We start from the raw sequence: 17,591 nt of genomic DNA, 5'->3' as shown, positions 1-17,591 counted from the left end.
TATTAATCTCATTTACTTATGTTAGTTTTTTATTGTAAATATATATACATGAAATATTTTTACTTATGTATTTTCACACAGAGAAAGAGAGAAAGAACAAGGTAAAGACTAGGTATGCCAGGGCCTCTAGGCACTGTGAGAAAACAAATGCATGTGCCACTTTGTGCATCTGATTTTACATGGGTACTGAAGAATCGAACCCAGGTCACTAGGCTTTGCAGGCAAGTACCTTAACTGCTGAGTCATCTCTCCAGACCCCTGTTTATATAGATTTTTCTGTCTAAATTAGAATTTTTTTTACTTGCAAGCAGAGAGAGAGAGAAAAAGAGGTAGAGAGAGAGGAAGAGAGAATGGGTGAACTAGAGCCTCTTGCCATTGCAAATGAACTTCAGATGCATGCACCACTTTGTGCATCTGGCCTTTACATGGGCACTGTGGAGTCAAACCCAAGCTATCAGAACTGAAACATCAGGCTTTGAAAACAAGTGTGCCTTTAGCCACTGAACCATGTCTCTCTAGACTCCTGTATATATTTTTCAAACTGACTCAAGTCCTTGGTGGAAATGGACAGACCATATCAAAGAAGTCAATACAATATATTCAATGTAATCCTAATTATTTATCAATAATTATTAAAGGCTTAGTTTATTATCAGATGTATTTCCAATATTCCAGATGTATTGAAACCACAAAAATTAAAAGAAAAGAATGCATTCTATATTATTAGTTACTTTTTAATTTTTTTATTTATTTAATTGAGAGCAACAGAGAGAGAAAGAGGGAGAGAGAGAGAAAGAGAAAGAGAGAGAATGGGTGCGCCAGGGCCTCCAGCCACTGCAAGCAAACTCCAGACACGTGTGCCCCCTTGTGCATCTGGCTAACGTGGGTCCTGGGGAATCAAGCCTCAAACCGGGGTCCTTAGGCTTCACAAGCAAGCTCTTAACTGCTAAGCCATCTCTCCAGCCCTTATTAGTTACTTTTATCACTGCAATGACTGAATACTTGAGGACCAGCAACTTGAGGGAGGAAGGGTTTATTTTAGCTTAGTGTGAGACCTTGCATACAGTCCATCCTGGAAGGGAAGTCATGGCAGCAGGCGTGTGAGACCACTGGTCATGTCGCACCACCTTCAGGAAGCAAAGAGAGGTGAGCTCTGCTTCTCAGATCACTCTTCCTTTCCGTGGTGCTTTGATTCAGGTGTCCCCCTAAACTTAGGTGTTCTGAATGCTAGGTTCCCAGCTGATGGCGATTTGGAAATTAAAGCCTTCCCCATCCCCCCCCCCCCCAGGCAGTGTATTATTGAGGGTGGGCTTATGGGTGTTATAATCAGCTTCTCCTTACAGTGTTTGTCACACTCTCCTGTTGCTGTTGTTCATCTGATGTTGGCCAGGACGTGATGTCCACCCTCTGCTCATGCCATCATTTTGCCCTGCCATCATGGAGCTGCCCCTCTTGTCTATAAGCCAAACTAAATCTTTTTCCCACAAGCTACCCTTGGTTGGGAGTTTTCTGCCTGCAATGTGAACCTGACTACAACACCTTCTCACTCAGTCCCCAGGCCATCAATTTTGCTGCTCATATTAAGTGATTTCTCCCTTTCAGTTTTACCTTTCTGGAACCACTGCCATAGATACATCCAAGAGATGTGTTTTCATGGTAATTCTAAATCCAATCAGGGACTGGAGAAATGGCCTAGTGGTTAAGACTTGCCTGTGAAGCCTAAGGACCCATGTTCTACTCTCCAGATCCTGCATTAGCCAAATGCACAAAGGTGAGGCAAGCACAAGGTCACATGCCTACTAGGTGGCACAAACATCTGCAGTTTGATTACAGTGGCTGACCAATTCTCTCTCTTTCTCTAAAATAAAATTTTTTAAAAGAATAAATTAAATCCAATCAAGCTTACAAAGAATATTAACTATTTTATCTATTTTTCAATCTAATTTTTAAAATAAAACTTTTTTTTTTCTACTCCTTACTTTACTGCCTAGGCAGTATCTGGCCAAAAAATATCAAATGAAGATTTGTAAGAACATCCTGACTCTGAGATTCTGCTTTCTTATGTCATAACATACAAAGACCTTTTGATAATACATTTTCCACATGAAATAATATCAGTTCACACAGTTTATTGAAGAAGACATGCAGATCTGTTAGAGCCAAGTCACAATGGTGAAGTCACAGTGAAACAAAGAACCAGCATTGTCCCTACCATCTGTACAGTCATTAATTAATCTTCAAAATTTTTCAGCTAAATAATGAGCTAACATGTCTAGGCCCGAAAAGGGGAATGTACTCGACATTATACATGTAACCTTTTCCAAGCACTGATAGAACCCAAATTCAAGATGGAGATTTTGTCATGACTGCTAGTTCTATTCTGCAGAGAAACCACCAGATGAGCCAAGGGATTAAGTCAAGATTACACAAAACAGCGATGTGTAATTCAATTTTGTTATCCTTAGTCAGAGTCTGTCTCACCCACTGAGTGTGCTGGCCACCTCTGAGGAGGTGAATTAATTATTAAGCAATTTCTGTGAAACGACTTAAGTCAGCTTCTTTCCACCTTCAGAGAAGTGATGCAAACAGATGCTGTAGCGTGGGGTGCAATTAAAGACTCAATTGATTTCAACCATCGACCACTTCAGCAACCTTGTGGGCTTGAGGCTCATTTCCCCAGGTAACTGATTTCCTGTAAAAAGTGCAGAAGAGTCTTAAACTTTTTGACTATGTCCTTGAGACGTGTTTCAATGCACTTTCCAAAACCACAGTAGTGATTATTCACCATTCTCCCACAAACAGAAAGCTTGCTAATACACGTTGTTCATAGTTAGCTCAAGAAAGTATTATTGTTTCAGTCTATAAAGAGGGAACATAGTTTCCAAATGCTTTGAAGAAAGGAAAGTGGAAGTAAAAAGCTAATATTAGAATTATTGATCTTCTCTGGAATATGTTCAATAATGTTTTTAGTGTTTTAACCATTTGTGCTTGCCTGGTAAAATAACCTTAGAATTACATAAGCTGTATCTCATTAATATTAATAAGAAACTCTAGATCCACTTACAAGAGGAATCCGATTGGAATGTTTTCTTGATGTGCGGAAGTCTGTGTCAAGTTTTCAAATATTCCGTGACCCTGCTATGCATATTTAAGGTGGGGCTTATGCTTCAGACCAGTGAGTTTTTGTGTGTGTCATTTGTACAATGCTTTTGATTGGTGTTGCTGGCAAATAAAAACTTAAAAGTATGGATCTTTCTTTCTTTCTTTCTTCCCTTCCTTCCTTCCTTCCTTCCTTCCTTCTTTCTTTCCCTTTCTTTCCTTCTTTCTTTCTTTCTTTCTTTCTTTCTTTCTTTCTTTCTTTCTTTCTTTCTTTCTTTCTTTCTTTCTGAGGTAGGATTTTGCTCTAGCCCAGGCTGATTTGAAATTCACTATGTAGTCTCAGAGTGGCCTCGAAATTAGAGCAACACTCCTACCTACTCAGCATTAGGTGCGTAAGCTTTTCCAAGCACTGACAGAACCCAAATGCAAGCACTGGAATTACTACAGATGTGTTCCACCATGCCCAGCTCCCTTTCTTTCTTTTGAGGGAGGGCTCACTATGTAGCCCAGGTTGGCCTAGAACCTGGAATTATAGGTGTGTGCCTACAGCTGAAATAGGTATCTTAATCTCAATGGTGCATGTGCTGCTGTGGGTCACTAACAACTTCCCACAGTGGCTTATGCAGTGACAGAGGATTGACAGGCTTGCATGCTGATATCTACAGGAGTCAATGGTGTCAGTGTTCCTGTTCCTTCTTGTGTTACCTTCAGCTGTGTCCTCCCATGGAACCCCTATGTGGAGGCAAAACAGCTCCCACTTTCTGGGAATGGCATCAAGGTACCACCCAGTTAGGAAGAGATTTCTCTGAGTAGCTTTCCCAAAAATCAAGCAAGCCCTTTCCTACACGAAGCACACAGCCATTAGATTCAATAGGGTCATATACCCAGAGGGTTGAGACTGAGGGCTTGGACCAACCATGGATCCACAACACTCATGGAAGAATGAATCCCATGAGGCCACAGGTGCTACACAGAGCAAAACCCAAGGTGGCACATTTAGAAGCTACAAGGATGGCTTCAATTCCTAAACTCTTTCTCAGTAATTTTGTTCCACTTTATCCATAGTTGAAGTATCATGCGTGTGGTGGGGCAGGGGGTGAAGTAGTTGAATAATGTGAAACACAAATATACACAAAATAATCTAAAACAGCTGTCATAGACAGAAGCTTACAACTCATTGTGGATCCCAACTTTCCACTTGTGAGATTGTAAATCCAAACATTGAAACTTACTTAACTCTTTTTAATTTTTTTTTTTTACTTATTTGAGAGAAATAGAAAGAAAAAGAGAAAGAGAAGAGAGAGAATGGAAACATCAAGGCCTCCAACCACTGCAAACAAACTCCAGAAGCATGCACCACTTTATGCATTAGGCTTACATGGGTCCTGCAGAATTAAAGCTGGATCCTGAAATTTTGCATGCAATTGTTTTAACCACTAAGCCATTTCTCCAGCCCTACCTAACCCTTGATCAAAACAAATGACACTTTTGCCGTATATTTTCATGATTGTTCAAAGACATTTTGCTAACAAGACTGTTTCAAACAGCCTGGTAATTGACTCTTGTCTGGGGAAACTTACAGACCTGAGGATACCTACTTTCTTGACAGCTTCCTGAGAGGCCCCAGCTTTTCAGCACTCTCTTCACTGTGTTAGAAGGGCAAAGAGGTGGTGAGACAAGCTAAAGCCTCCACTGTGGCCCAGAGTTTGGTAATACATCCTTGTCTCAGCCATGGAGACAAAGATCTGCTGAGGCAGCATCTCTCCCTCTTCAACAGCCCTGGAAAATAGAAAGATGAGGAAGAGCCAACTGAACAAAGCAAGTACTGTCTCATGAGTCCAGAGGGGTGGATCACTTCTGGTCAGTCTATAGTACCACTTATTTGATCAGTACCTCTTACATCTTTAATGACTATTTGAAAAGACAGTAACAGATTATCAGCTCTTGACTTCTTCTATTTTTGAGGACCTCTTCATTCTTTCCTTCTCTTAAGCTATATATTTTCTCTGCTTGACTTTCAAACAAGAAAAGAGAAAGCAAAAAGGAAAGAATAGCAATGGTATCCAAGCATCTCATATGTTTCATAAACATGTTGCTGTAAACATGTTGCTGTGTCTTAATTCATTGCACAACTCACCTATTTGCTTATTCTTTGTATATTCTGTGTCCCATGACTAATATGTAGATTTCATGAGAAAAGAGGCTTTATTCACCATTGTCTCCCAGAGGCTGAAACAGTGACTGACAATGGCAGGACTTCAATACTTCAGAGAAATAATTAAATACTAACTCCACCGGACACCTGAATGGAGCAGATACCCTACAGGCAGTGCTGGTATAGTCATTCAGACTTATATCTTATATCAGCATCAAATCATCTCTCTCATGTCTAATGGAAATTAAGTAAGAGAGAATCATTAACGATTTTTACAACTCCAGATGTTCTTTTCAGAACCATAATTATAAAGTTGACAAGAGCAAAGGAATGAGATAGTAGCCAAATAGGACAAAGCAGGAGCTTTATTTTTTGCTTAATGACGTTTGATGAACTTAGACTAGGATGATGTAAATTAAAAGACAGCAAACTCAGCATAAGGGAATATAATTTTCTGTGTGATTGTGCTAATAAAAAACTTAAGACTGGGGCTGGAGAGATTGCTTAATGGTTAAGGTGTTTGCCTGCAAAACCAAAATATCAATTCTCTAGGACCCATGTAAGCCAGATGCACAAGGGGCACATGCATCTGTAATTCATTTACAGTGGCTGGAGGCCCTAGCGTACCCATTCTCTCTCTCTCTCTCTCTCTCTCTCTCTCTCTCTCTCTCTCTCTCTCTCTCTCTCCCTCCCTCCCTCCCTCCCTCCCTCCCTCCCTCTTCCCTCTTTCTCTCTCAAATAAATAAATAAAATATATTAAAAAAAATAAAACTTAAGACTTATTTCCCTGCCAGTAGAATCCATTTTCACAAATCTCCACTGCTACAGCCATTCTTTTGCTTAAGATTTGCATGACGTTCCCTTGTCAGTTCTGTGGCTGCCTGTCCAACTCTCAACTCCACAATGTTTTTCAATGCTCTTCACCTTCAGCTGGGCAAGTATTTCTGAAGCTCAGCTCTGAGCATAATAAAATCCTCCAGTCTGATAAAGACCTCTTTGGCATGACTTAGGTGAACATTTGAAAACTGACTACAACTTGCCTCTCTGCCATCGCAGTCTCAAATTCGTGGCCTGGTCTGAAATGATTATCCAAAGTGCTCCCTTCATTGCACACTGACTCCCCTCCATCTATTTATTCTCCACATTATCCCTTCATTTGGGGGCTTGAGATGTCACCTGTGTGAAATGCCCCTCTGCTGTCCAACTCTGACTATGCTGTGCTGTAAACTTTCTGATTAAAAATTTTGTCACATTTCCCAGCCAGTTCCCAAAGTCAAGTCCAGAACTATCTCTCTCTTCTGTGTTTCCCACAGCTTGGCATCCACTAACTTGTGGAAAAAAATGGTGAAGTGATGGATAAAATATACACAATTCTGCCTTTTGTTGTTGTTGTTTAGTTTTTTGAGGTAGCATTTCACTCTAGCACAGGCTGACGTGGAATACATTATGTAGTCTCAGGGTGGCCTGGAACTCATGGTGATTCTCCTACCTCTGCCTCCTGAGTGCTGGGATGAAAGGTGTGTGTCATTGCCTGGCTCAATTCTACCATTTTTTAGTCAAAGAATTTTGCCCAAAAAGGAAGAACTATCATTTGGAATATAATTTACTACAATAAACATTAAAGTCATAATTTACTTCTAGTCAAGTGATTCTAAGTGTAGTTCTTAAATACAGCTGCTTCAGATCTATGATTTTAAAATCACATTATTCATGGATATTAGATCTTCACTGATATGCTAGTACACATGAGCCAAGTAGGAGTCCTGTGCCCTCTCATATCATGGGGGCTTATGTTCTCAGTACCCACAACCTGAGTAACTCTGGGTTGCAGACAAGAAAACTGGGATTGTTGAGAGGAAGCCAGATGGGTCTGTTTGTCGTCAAGAAAGCAAATTATCCCCAGAAAATGATAAGAATGGGTAACTTGGGGTTTTTATCTTATTTATTGATTTATTTGTGTTGTGTTTGATCTTAATTACAAATTTAAACCATGTGTATTTTATACCATCTCATGTCCATGTGTAAAAAGATTGGAATAAGTTTAAGATAAGTAAGGGTGTAACACATACTAGGAAACATGCTGATCTATTTGTTTCATAGTCATAAGATTAAATTGATTTTGCTACCTGCAATATCAATAAACTTTCTTTTCATTTACAAGAGATTCAAAGCTTGTTACTTAAAGGTTAAATGACATTATGACTAATTGATTCACTTAACAGCTCTGATATGAACCAAGTGCATAGCAGAGAAGTATAATTGAAAATGTATACCTCTTCTAAGATCTGGAGAATATAAAATTTTCTTAGATACTTTTAAAAATATATTTTTATTTTTATTTATTTATTTGATACAGAGAGAGGGAGAGAGTGAGTGAGAATGGGCATGCCAGAGCTCTAGCCACCCTGCAAATGAACTCCAGATGCATGCACCACCATGTGAATCTGCCTTACATGGGACCTGGAGAATCAAACCAGGGTCCTTGGGCTTTGCAGGTATGCTCCTTAAGCTATCTCTCCAGCCCTCAGATACTTTTTAAAATAGTTTAAGCCTTAAATGTCGCAATTCAAATTACAATTTCTTTTTACTGTCAGTGTTTTTTTTTTTGTTTTTTTTTTGGCTTTTCAAGACAGGGTTTCACTCTCGTCCAGGCTGACTTGGAATTCACTATATAGGCTCAGGGTGGCCTCATACTCATGGTTGATCCTCCTACCTCTGCCTCTTGAGTGCTGGGATTAAAGGTGTGTGCCATGATGTCCAGATACTGTCAATGTTTTAGCATTTCCTTACTGCAAGTCTGAAAAAAAAAGAAACAGAGTTGGCATCTCTAACAATACATGTTTTTGATGAAATAATAAAAGACCTTTCAGCTCTAAAGGACATAAGACTTTGTAAAGTTATCTTGTGTTTGTTATTTTAAGAATAAAGGGAAAAATATAAGCTTCAGGTTCTGTAGGTGTCTATTTAAAAATAGTACATGCAGCCACTGGGCCACGAGCTTTCTGCTGAGGTCTCATTTGCTTTCTATGACAATGTGGAAAAAATGTGTTACTTACTTTTTGTTGCTAGAACAAACACCCAACCTGAAGTACCTTATGGGAAGAAAGGGTTTATTTCAGGCTTACAGAATCCAGGGAAACACCATCAGTGGTGGAAGAAGGTATCTCACTTCAGCATCCACAACAGAGACAGAAAAACCAAACCAGCCAGCAAGCACCAATAGCCAGAGCTCAGACTGGCTCTGAACATGCCTTTAGAGCTGGACTACAAGGCCCACTCTCAGTGACACCTCCTCCAGCAAGCTGCTGGAGACTTAAGTGGGAAGTTTAGCCTTAATCAAAACTCAGGTTATGAGGGACATACATTCACATTCAAACTACCACAAAAGGTGTTTTTATGAGCTCTGATTTATGGATGGGCAACTGAGACAACATGTGTATAAGCAAATTGCTTACTGTTGTTTGGGCTTTCAGATGTTCCCTAATGGTACTTGTGTTAGTCTTGGTTCCGAGCCTGTAGTAAAATCTTTAAAAGGGATACAGGGTGGAGTGGGAGAGCCTTAGGTCATTGGGCGTATGCCCTCAGAAAAGGATTCTAGAATTCCAGTCTATTTTCCTTCCTTTTTCCCCCCATCCTGGCTATGAGAGAAATAGCTTTGTTCTTCCATACTCTCCCCACAATGTTCTGCCTTGCTGTTGACCCAAAAGCAAGGAGGCCAGTCTAAGGGTTAAAGCCTCCAAAACTGAGTCTAAAAAACTTCTCTTTATGAGGTGATTGTCTTCAGTATTTGTTACAGTGACAAAAAGCTGACTGAAACACTTAATGTCACATATGCAGAATGGAAACGTGCCACAGGAAACAAAGTGCAATATCTGTGTCTTGAATCAGATGAACAATTACTTGATGCAGACAAATGCCTTTACACACAGAAAGGCAAACATGGCCAAATGGCTCATAACTGACATTTGGCCGTGCATGCACCTCTTGACTGGCATCTGCCCGCAACCATGTATTTTTACTGGTTAGTATGTACAGAAATGCAACAGTTAAGAATTGTGAATCCTAATTTTCACTGTGTTTATGTATTGGACTGTAACTTGACTTTAACCTCTTACTTGTTTAGACTTTCTCCTGCTCATAAAAAGGAAATTGCTCAGGTGTCTGTACTAAAATGGTATTTGTTTTCTATAAAATAGCACACTGAAATAAAAAAGCTTATGGGAAGAAGAGACATCAGACAGATTGCAGCAAAGTCAGGGAACTTTTCATCAAGAGTGTCAGGGAGAACAATAAATAATTCTGAGGGAAACAGGGCAACAGCTAAACCCCCACTGCTATTTAAATCAGTGTCCTGTGTTCCTTAGCTGTGTGCCCCTGCTTCTTCTCTGAGATAGGAATCCTGAGAGCTCTCTGTTCTTCTTATTATAATTAGGGCATATTCACTAGACAAAAGCATTAGTTTCATTATGACTTTTTTATAAGTGTGTGCATATGGGTGTGTGCATCTGCATCAGTGCACATGTGTGCACATGCATATAGAGGTCAAAAGACAACTTCCAGTAGAATTCCACAGAAACACTGTTCACTTTTTTTGTTGGTTTTTGTTTTTTGGTTTTTGAGGTAGGGTCTCACTCTGGCTCAGGCTGACCTGGAATTAACTATGTAGTCTCAGGATGGCCTTGAACTCATGGTGATACTTCTACCTCTGCTACCCAAGTGCTGGGATTAAAGGCATGTGCCACCACACCCGGCACACCGTCACTTTTTTTCTTTCTTTTTTGAAACAAGTTCTCTCATTGGTCTAGAACTCACCAATTAGGTCAGACTAGAAGGCAAGCAATGCCTAAGAATCCTTCTGTCTTTGCCTCCCCAGATCTGGGATTATGAATGCATACTATCAATTAAACTTGGAATTTTTATGTGTTTTCTAAAGATCAAACTCAGGTCCATGTACTTTGAAGGCAAGCATTTTTCTGAGTTATCTCCTCAGTGCTCATTCTGACTTTTCATACTGGGACATATATTTTGCTTAAAGTTACTCCCCTTTATCCTTTTTGCACCATGCCTCCCTTCTGTTGGGCCCTTTCCTCTTTTATGTCACATATATTTTCAGTCTGGATTCTGCAGTTGAAAGAAAATATAAGGAAGCTGCTTATTTCTCTTAGCATTTTTATCTCTGTGTCCATCCATTCTCCTTTAACTGACATCAGTTAATTCTTCTTTACGGCTGAATAAAATGCCATTGTGCATATACACCACATTTTCTGTATCTATTCACCTGCTGATGGATATGGGTACCTTCTTCTATTAGAACATTTGCTGAGGGGAAAAAAAAGGATCCAGAGGAAGCATTGTAAATTTGCCCTATTGTTTTAAAACAAGGTTAGTGTTTTTTCAGCTTCTTCATCTATAACACTGATGGTGGTAATAGTGATTGTCAGCTTGGCAGGATCTAGAATCACCTAGAAGACAAATCTCTGAGCATGTCTGTGAGGGAGTTGCAGTGAGGTTAACTGAGTTGAAAAGGCCCACCAGCACCATCCCAGGAGCTAAAGTCCTTCACTGAATAAAACGGACAAAGAGCTGAGCATCAGCATTCATCCCTCTCAGCTTTCTGACTGCAGATGAAATGTTCCCAAGTATCTAAGCTTCTGCTGCCAGGCCTTCCCCACCATAATGCCCTGTATCCTCAAACTGTAAGCCCAAACACACTCTGCCTTCCTTAATCCTCACAAATAACAATTTTTGTCACCATTTTCTCCCCTTCCTTCTTTCCTTTCTTTCTTTCTCTTCCTTCCTTCCTTTCTTTCTTTCTTTCTTTCTTTCTTTCTTTCTTTCTTTCTTTCTTTCCCTCTCTCTCTCTCTCTCTCTCTCTCTTTCTCTCTCTCTCTTTCTTTCTTTCTTTCTTTCTTTCTTTCTTTCTTTCTTTCTTTCTATTTTGGTATACCTTTCTGGAAGATAACTAGGGAGACTTTTCAAAACAAACAGTAAATTTCTTTCAATGTAGAAGAGGAAATGATGAAAGGAATTTACTGTCGGTTGTGGGAAGTCTCTGTAGCTACCTTCCAGAAAGGTGTATGCTAAGTATGTCAAGGTAAAAATGAGGCGTGCTTAATCTTTACTGGTGGAGTCCTTTTGTTCTTTTTCAATAAATACCAGGCTGACTGCATGATTTATAGAATGCAGTTCTAAACATGGCAGCTGAAACTGCTTCCTAAGTAGACTATCATTTTTTCCCCTCTGGGACAACATCTAGAGTGTTCCACCATTTTATTCCTTTTGAACTGAGAATCAGAGTGGTTGGTCATTGCATTCCCTCTGAGATGAGGATATCTAAGAACCACTGGAAAAGACCTACAAAGTTAACAATACTTTCTATACTTAAAAAGCTGACTCAAAAACGTGTAACATTAACAAGAGTGATACTGGAGTACATTATTTTCCTTAAGTGAAAATTGAAAATTATTTTCCTTAAGTGTCCCATATCAGAGTGAAACTTTAATTTTTTTTTTCTTTTTTAATCTCAAACTCTGTTGTTCTTCTGTAAAGTGGACTGGAAGTACTTTAGAAAGACCCTTTGTGGAACTACTGTTTCAAAATATGTATGTAAAATCTTACCGTGGCTTTGTCCTAGCTCAGTCCTATGTGTTTATAATCCATCTCCTCAAAGATCTGCAGGTTAGAATACATTGTACCTTAACAATTCATTAAGAGCAGCTCCCTTGCCTGAGGCTTCTGAGGCCTGCTTTGGGCCTCTTGGGTTTCTTCCTCTCTCCTCTCAAGTTCAGGCTAGACAGGCATCAGAAGTAGATTTTATCACGTAGGCATGCTGCAGCAACTAGTTCTGTTTGGATGGACAGCCTGAGGATGTCCCACTACCCTAGAGAGCCAGGATATAAGCCTGTTCCAACACTGGGCACAGCTCCTTCCCTTCCTGGAAAGGCTTGGAGCAGAGCTGCGAGAAGGCCTGTTGGGGCCCACGTCACATACGCAGCCTGGAAGCCAGTGCACGTGTTTTTCTGGATCACAGGGAACCCAGGTACCCGCAGAAGATGACAACCAGGCCATGGACTCAGAAGACATGGGGTTTTTTTTGTTTTTGTTTTATTTTTTTTTTGTCTCTGGCCTTACTGTCTGACCTGACTCACCTGGAGGACATTGAAGTGTGGCCGTTAAAGGAGATACTAGCCCACAACTTATCAAATACAAAGGTTGCTGGAAGAAGGAGGAGGACCACCACAGCTTTACAAGGAACAGGAAAGACTCCAGCACCTGGCTGCTGTGTGGCAATGAAGATCAAAGTGGGAGAGCACTGTCGTCTTGTCAGCATGAAATCTGCATGGACTCACACATTCACACGTTCACTGTGTTCTCCTAGAATGTGACCACGTGGTGACCAAGTGTGGCACACACAGAAATGAATGTCCTGTCTCCCCATAGTATGTGGTAGTGTACATATTCGGGTTCTGAAGGTCTGCTCTGGCTTATCCAGTGCCTTACCGAATAGCCCAAGATGTCTGCACTCAGCAACAGCCAGTGGAGAAAAACAGGCTTTTGGAAGAAACTAGCAATGTTTTCAAGAACAAAGCAAGCAAAGAAGCCTGGCATGCTTTCTTGCGTGGGGGTTCACCTCTTGGCTGGCAGAGATCCCATGACTGACAGCCTGTTTCTGTGATCATGGGGTGATAATAACTGATGAACAGAGAACTTTCCAGAACCTGGGCCATGTTTTGTTTCTTTCTCTGAGAGTCTTATATTCCACGCATCCTGTACACTGTTGGTGCCCTGGACATGCTTGCCTCCATTTTGTCTTGCTAGACTTTTTTTTTTTTTTAATTTTTTTGGTTCAGTTTTTATTTATTTATTTGAGAGCAACAGACATAGAGAGAAAGACAGATAGAGGGAGAGAGAGAGAATGGGCTCGCCAGGGCCTCCAGCCACTGCAAATGAACTCCAGACACGTGCACCCCTTGTGCATCTGGCTAAGGTGGGACCTGGAGAACCGAGCCTCGAACCGGGGTCCTTAGGCTTCACAGGCAGGCGCTTAACTGCTAAGCCATCTCTCCAGCCCTCTTGCTAGACTTTTGCTAGCAGTCCTCTTCCACACATTTGGATTTAATTGCCTGGTCTTTCTGGCTCTCTGTGTTTTGTCATGCCTTTAAGTCCTCTGTTACATGGCCTAAAATCCATTTGCTTCTTCTGTAGACCAAAAATAGGTGTTTATCATACCAATAGTAGTCCTTAGAACAGAATTTGGATCAGTAAACTTATCTCTGGTGAGATGAAACAGAAGTGCTATTAAAAAAAAAAACAACTCAGCATTGTTAGGAGTCATCTCTGTAAGAATCCTGATCTAAGCCTGGGAGCCAACCTAGAACTCTGGTCCCTGACTGCTCCAGGTGCAGTTTGTAGGAAGCTGTGCTACTTCTTTGGGGACTTTACTTTGCACCGTCCTTAAGTTGAGATTGTGATCAAAGAGAAAACGTAAGTGGAAGCAGTGTTCTGCTCGTCTTTGGATTCTGATCCTACATTTCTTCCCTAAGCCCTTTCATTGAATTTTCCCCTTCCCACTTTGATTTTTAAAGTTGGTCCCAAGAAAAGCAGACAGATGTATGCAAAGCACCTTACTTTTCTCTGGCATGACTTCTCATGATATTCCCAGAGAACAGACTTGTAAGATAAAGTGCCTAGGAGGCTATGGGAAGTGTTGTATAAAGTTGAATTCTGACATGACAGCTACTTCCATTTCCTTTCTCTGCCTATTGATATGGGGGCAGGTCAGGGTGAAGCATTTTCTAGTTCCATTAATCATGGGTGATTTTTTTGGCCTCTAAGGTCTTCACATCACTGGAATGGCTGAGAGGTTTGAATCACGTTCACTGGAGAAGCCCAAAGCATGTGCGCTGTCAGAAGAGCAGCATGACCCATGTAATCCCTAAATACTAGACACTTTGACTGACTCTGATAGCCCACTCTGAGCACAAGAAGAACCAGTTATGACTCAGGAAGTTAGAGGAAAACCTCTGAGGAGACCTAGTAGAGCTTCATATGCAATCCCTCCATCATCTACCACTAAATACTTTCACAGAAATTCAGTAATTTTATTAAGCAGCTGTTAGTGGAACCCTGGGCCACTTACCTCTATGTTATACCAATTCCAGATGATGCCTGGTTGCAGCCTTGGTGGAACTTGGGTGATGAGATTCTCCTGTGAAGACTACCTTTCCCCTTTCTGCTAGATAGCAAGCAAGTACTATAGCTTACAGAACCAGTCAGATTTAACAAAGGCTTGCTGATTCTGCTACTCCTTGGTCCCACTGGGAAACAGGCATGCCAATGCAGCTCAGTAAGATCTACCAATCACTTCACAACACAAACCTGCTCTCCCTCTTTCCCACTTCCTCTCTGTTGCAGCCTTACCTCCTAACTTCTTCCCAGATAAGAATTGAAAATATGCAGACGTTAGTAACCTAAGTAAAAACGTAATGTGACTTTAAAGTATAACATCTGGTAAAGTTTGCATTTTGGAAAGGAAGAGACACCAAACAGCCCAGATCTCTTTGTGGCATAGTTATTATACCTGATAAAAGGAGTGCCAGATTCCTTTCTAGTTAACAACTAATTTGGGTAGAAAACCCAATTTATTTATTTTTAATCCTTGAGCCCCCTCTGTCCCTTATGGATCCTTGGTCTTAATTATCATGAAAACATCTAATTCTTCCAATTATTCTGTGGAATTTTGCTGTGCTGGCACACAGAAAAATGTAAATGTCTTACCATTTAAAAATATTCCTTATAACTTGTTTTTCTTTGGGGATGGAGGCAGGAAGAAATTATATGCCAGGAAAAAAAATAAAAGTAATAATATATCTTTTGATATATATTAAACTTTGAGAAGTAAATTACCCCATATAAAAATTACCTAATCCAGTCAGGGAGCCTCAGAGGAGACAACTGCCCATCTTGAGTCAATTTGATTAAGCTTATTGTCTATTGATGCCGATTACATGGAAGATGCTGCATTATCTCTCCAGATACAAAGGCAAGGAAGAGAGGCAAACATGACAGCATTTGTCCTTGAAATCAGCCTGAAATTACTCTGAGCCCTTGCTCTGATATTTATTAACTTATTAATAATTTAATTATTAGCTTATTAACTAATTTTAACCTTGGCAAATACTTAACCCCCTCCCCGACTTTCAGGTTTATTAGCCTACGAAACTAGACAATGTTGCTTGCCTTGTAAACTTTCTTTAAAAAATTGGAGAAAAAGCTGAGTGCAGTGGCGCATGCCTTTAATCCCAGCACTTGGGAGGCAGAGGTAGGAGGATCACTGTGAGTTCGAGGCCACCCTGAGTCTCCATAGTGAATTCAAGGTGAGCCTGAGCTGGAGTGAGACCCTACCTCCAAAAAAAAAAAAAAAAAAATTGGAGAAAAATAATCCACCCTCGTGTATGCAGTTGCACCAAGGGTCTCCATATTTACCTGTCCTGGATCTGGAGCCCAAGGAGCTCATAACACAGCAGGAATATGTGAACTGCCATGCACATGCTTACAGAAATATGCTGGGAGTATAAAAGCACACAAGTATGAATCTATGCTTCTGATGAAAAAATACCAAATGATGGAAAATGAGGAGAAAGCATTTGATGGCAAAAAAAAAAAAAGCTAGGAGATTCCTGGAAGTGACAATAGCAAGGGGTTGGTGATGAAAATATTTAGGGCACTTTTATCATTAACAGAATATAACTAAAATGGTAGAACATAGACTACTTGGGCATAGTTCACCTATTTACCTATTTAATTGCAAATTTGAAATTTTAATGAGCTAGCTTCATTAAGCCAGAGTGCAAAAGGACAAGTCTAGGGCTGGGAATATAGCTCAGTGATCAAACACTGTCTGATATGCATGAGGCCCTGGGTTCAATCCCTACTAAACAAAGAGAATGACACACAGAGACCAGCAGGAGGGACCTGATGCTGAAGTATCAGTTGTGCACAGAAGCTCTGCTGCTGAGAAGTCCACAAAATGTCCAATGTTTATTCACTAAATATGTGAATGAATGGATGAATTTTGAAAAAGTTGAGTAGTTAACTGAGATATTGAACAGAAAAACAGTAGGGTTGTATAAACACTTTATATAAAGCAATTGTGAAGCCATCTGGCAAATGAATTGATAGGCAGGAAGGAAGAAAGATATCAACATGTGGTAGCAGTCAGGGTACTTTTACAAGAGCATAATACTAGAAAATCTGAAACTAGAGTTTAGGATAGTGGTGAGGAGAGGCAGGTTTGAATGGGAGTGACAGCTAGCTTGATTTCCTAGCAGTAACAGTTATTTTTCATCCAAGTAGCTGAAAGTGTGTTATTTCAGAACTTGAACTTTATTTTGCAGAAAACAGATAGGTTATGAAGACTTGCTGATTGGAATTTATGTTACATAGATCATGTAAGTGACAGTATGGAAGATAAATTTAAAAGCTCCCAAGAAGTAAAGGAAAGGAGAAAGCTATTATAATTCTCTCATGAAAAATAATGAGTAAGTAAGATTAGTGAGAATTAAGCAAAGGTAGGAGGCTATTGTAATATTCAGGGTGAGAAAAACAATGAGAAAATGAATGAGGGAAGTATTATCAGATTTATAAAAGGAACATTGACTCAAATTACTTAGGGGATAGAAGAGTCTATGATTATTCAAATATGTAGAGAGGGAGGAAGAGGAGGAGGATTTTAGGATGATTCATAAGTCCTTGACTGGGATGACTGAGCCATGAAATGAGCAAGAAATCTGGGAGGAGTATCAGATTAGGATGATAAAGGTAAATCAGGGGCTGGCCAATGGCTCAGCAGCTAAGAGGGCTTGCCACACAAGCCTGAGGGTCTAGTCTAAGAGAGCCTGGGACTGTTGGAGTTCAATTCCCCACACAAACAACTGGGTGTGGCTGTACATGCCTATTAATCCAGTCCTTGCCTAAAAAGTCTAAGGACCTGAGTTAGATTTCCAGTGGCCATGTAAAGCCAGATGCATAAGGTGTCACATATGTCTGGAGTTTGTTTGCAGTGGCTAGAGGCCCTGGTATGCCCCCTTTCTTTCTTTCTTTCTTTCTTTCTTTCTTTCTTTCTTTCTTTCTTTCTTTCTTTCTTTCTTTCTCTCTCTCTCTCTCTCTCTCTCTCTCTCTCTCTCTCTCTCTCTCTCTCTCCCTCACTCGCTCTCAAATAGATAATAAATTCATAAAATATTTTTAAAATCTTTTGTGATTGAGAAGTGACTAGAAGATCAGTGAGACAACTTACATGAAGACTGTGAGCATTTGCACCCCCACTGTTGATGTTACT

At 40.2% G+C, this 17,591-nt stretch overlaps 1 long non-coding RNA gene across 1 annotated transcript; it reads right to left on the bottom strand.

The window, feature by feature from the left end:
• Positions 1-2,114: 2,114 nt before the first annotated feature.
• On the bottom strand, positions 2,115-15,314 carry LOC123458831. The gene is made up of 4 exons (XR_006635800.1): positions 15,177-15,314; positions 7,968-8,051; positions 4,698-4,878; positions 2,115-2,692 (listed from the first exon to the last, which is right to left on the bottom strand). It is a non-coding gene; the product is annotated as an uncharacterized LOC123458831 (long non-coding RNA).
• Between the last annotated feature and the right edge of the window lie 2,277 nt (positions 15,315-17,591).

The sequence above is a fragment of the Jaculus jaculus genome, chromosome 2, assembly GCF_020740685.1.
Source record: "Jaculus jaculus isolate mJacJac1 chromosome 2, mJacJac1.mat.Y.cur, whole genome shotgun sequence".
NCBI classification, from domain to species: Eukaryota; Metazoa; Chordata; class Mammalia; order Rodentia; family Dipodidae; genus Jaculus; species Jaculus jaculus.
Note: the sequence above shows the minus strand (reverse complement) of the source record. Positions and strands in the feature narration are given on the sequence as shown.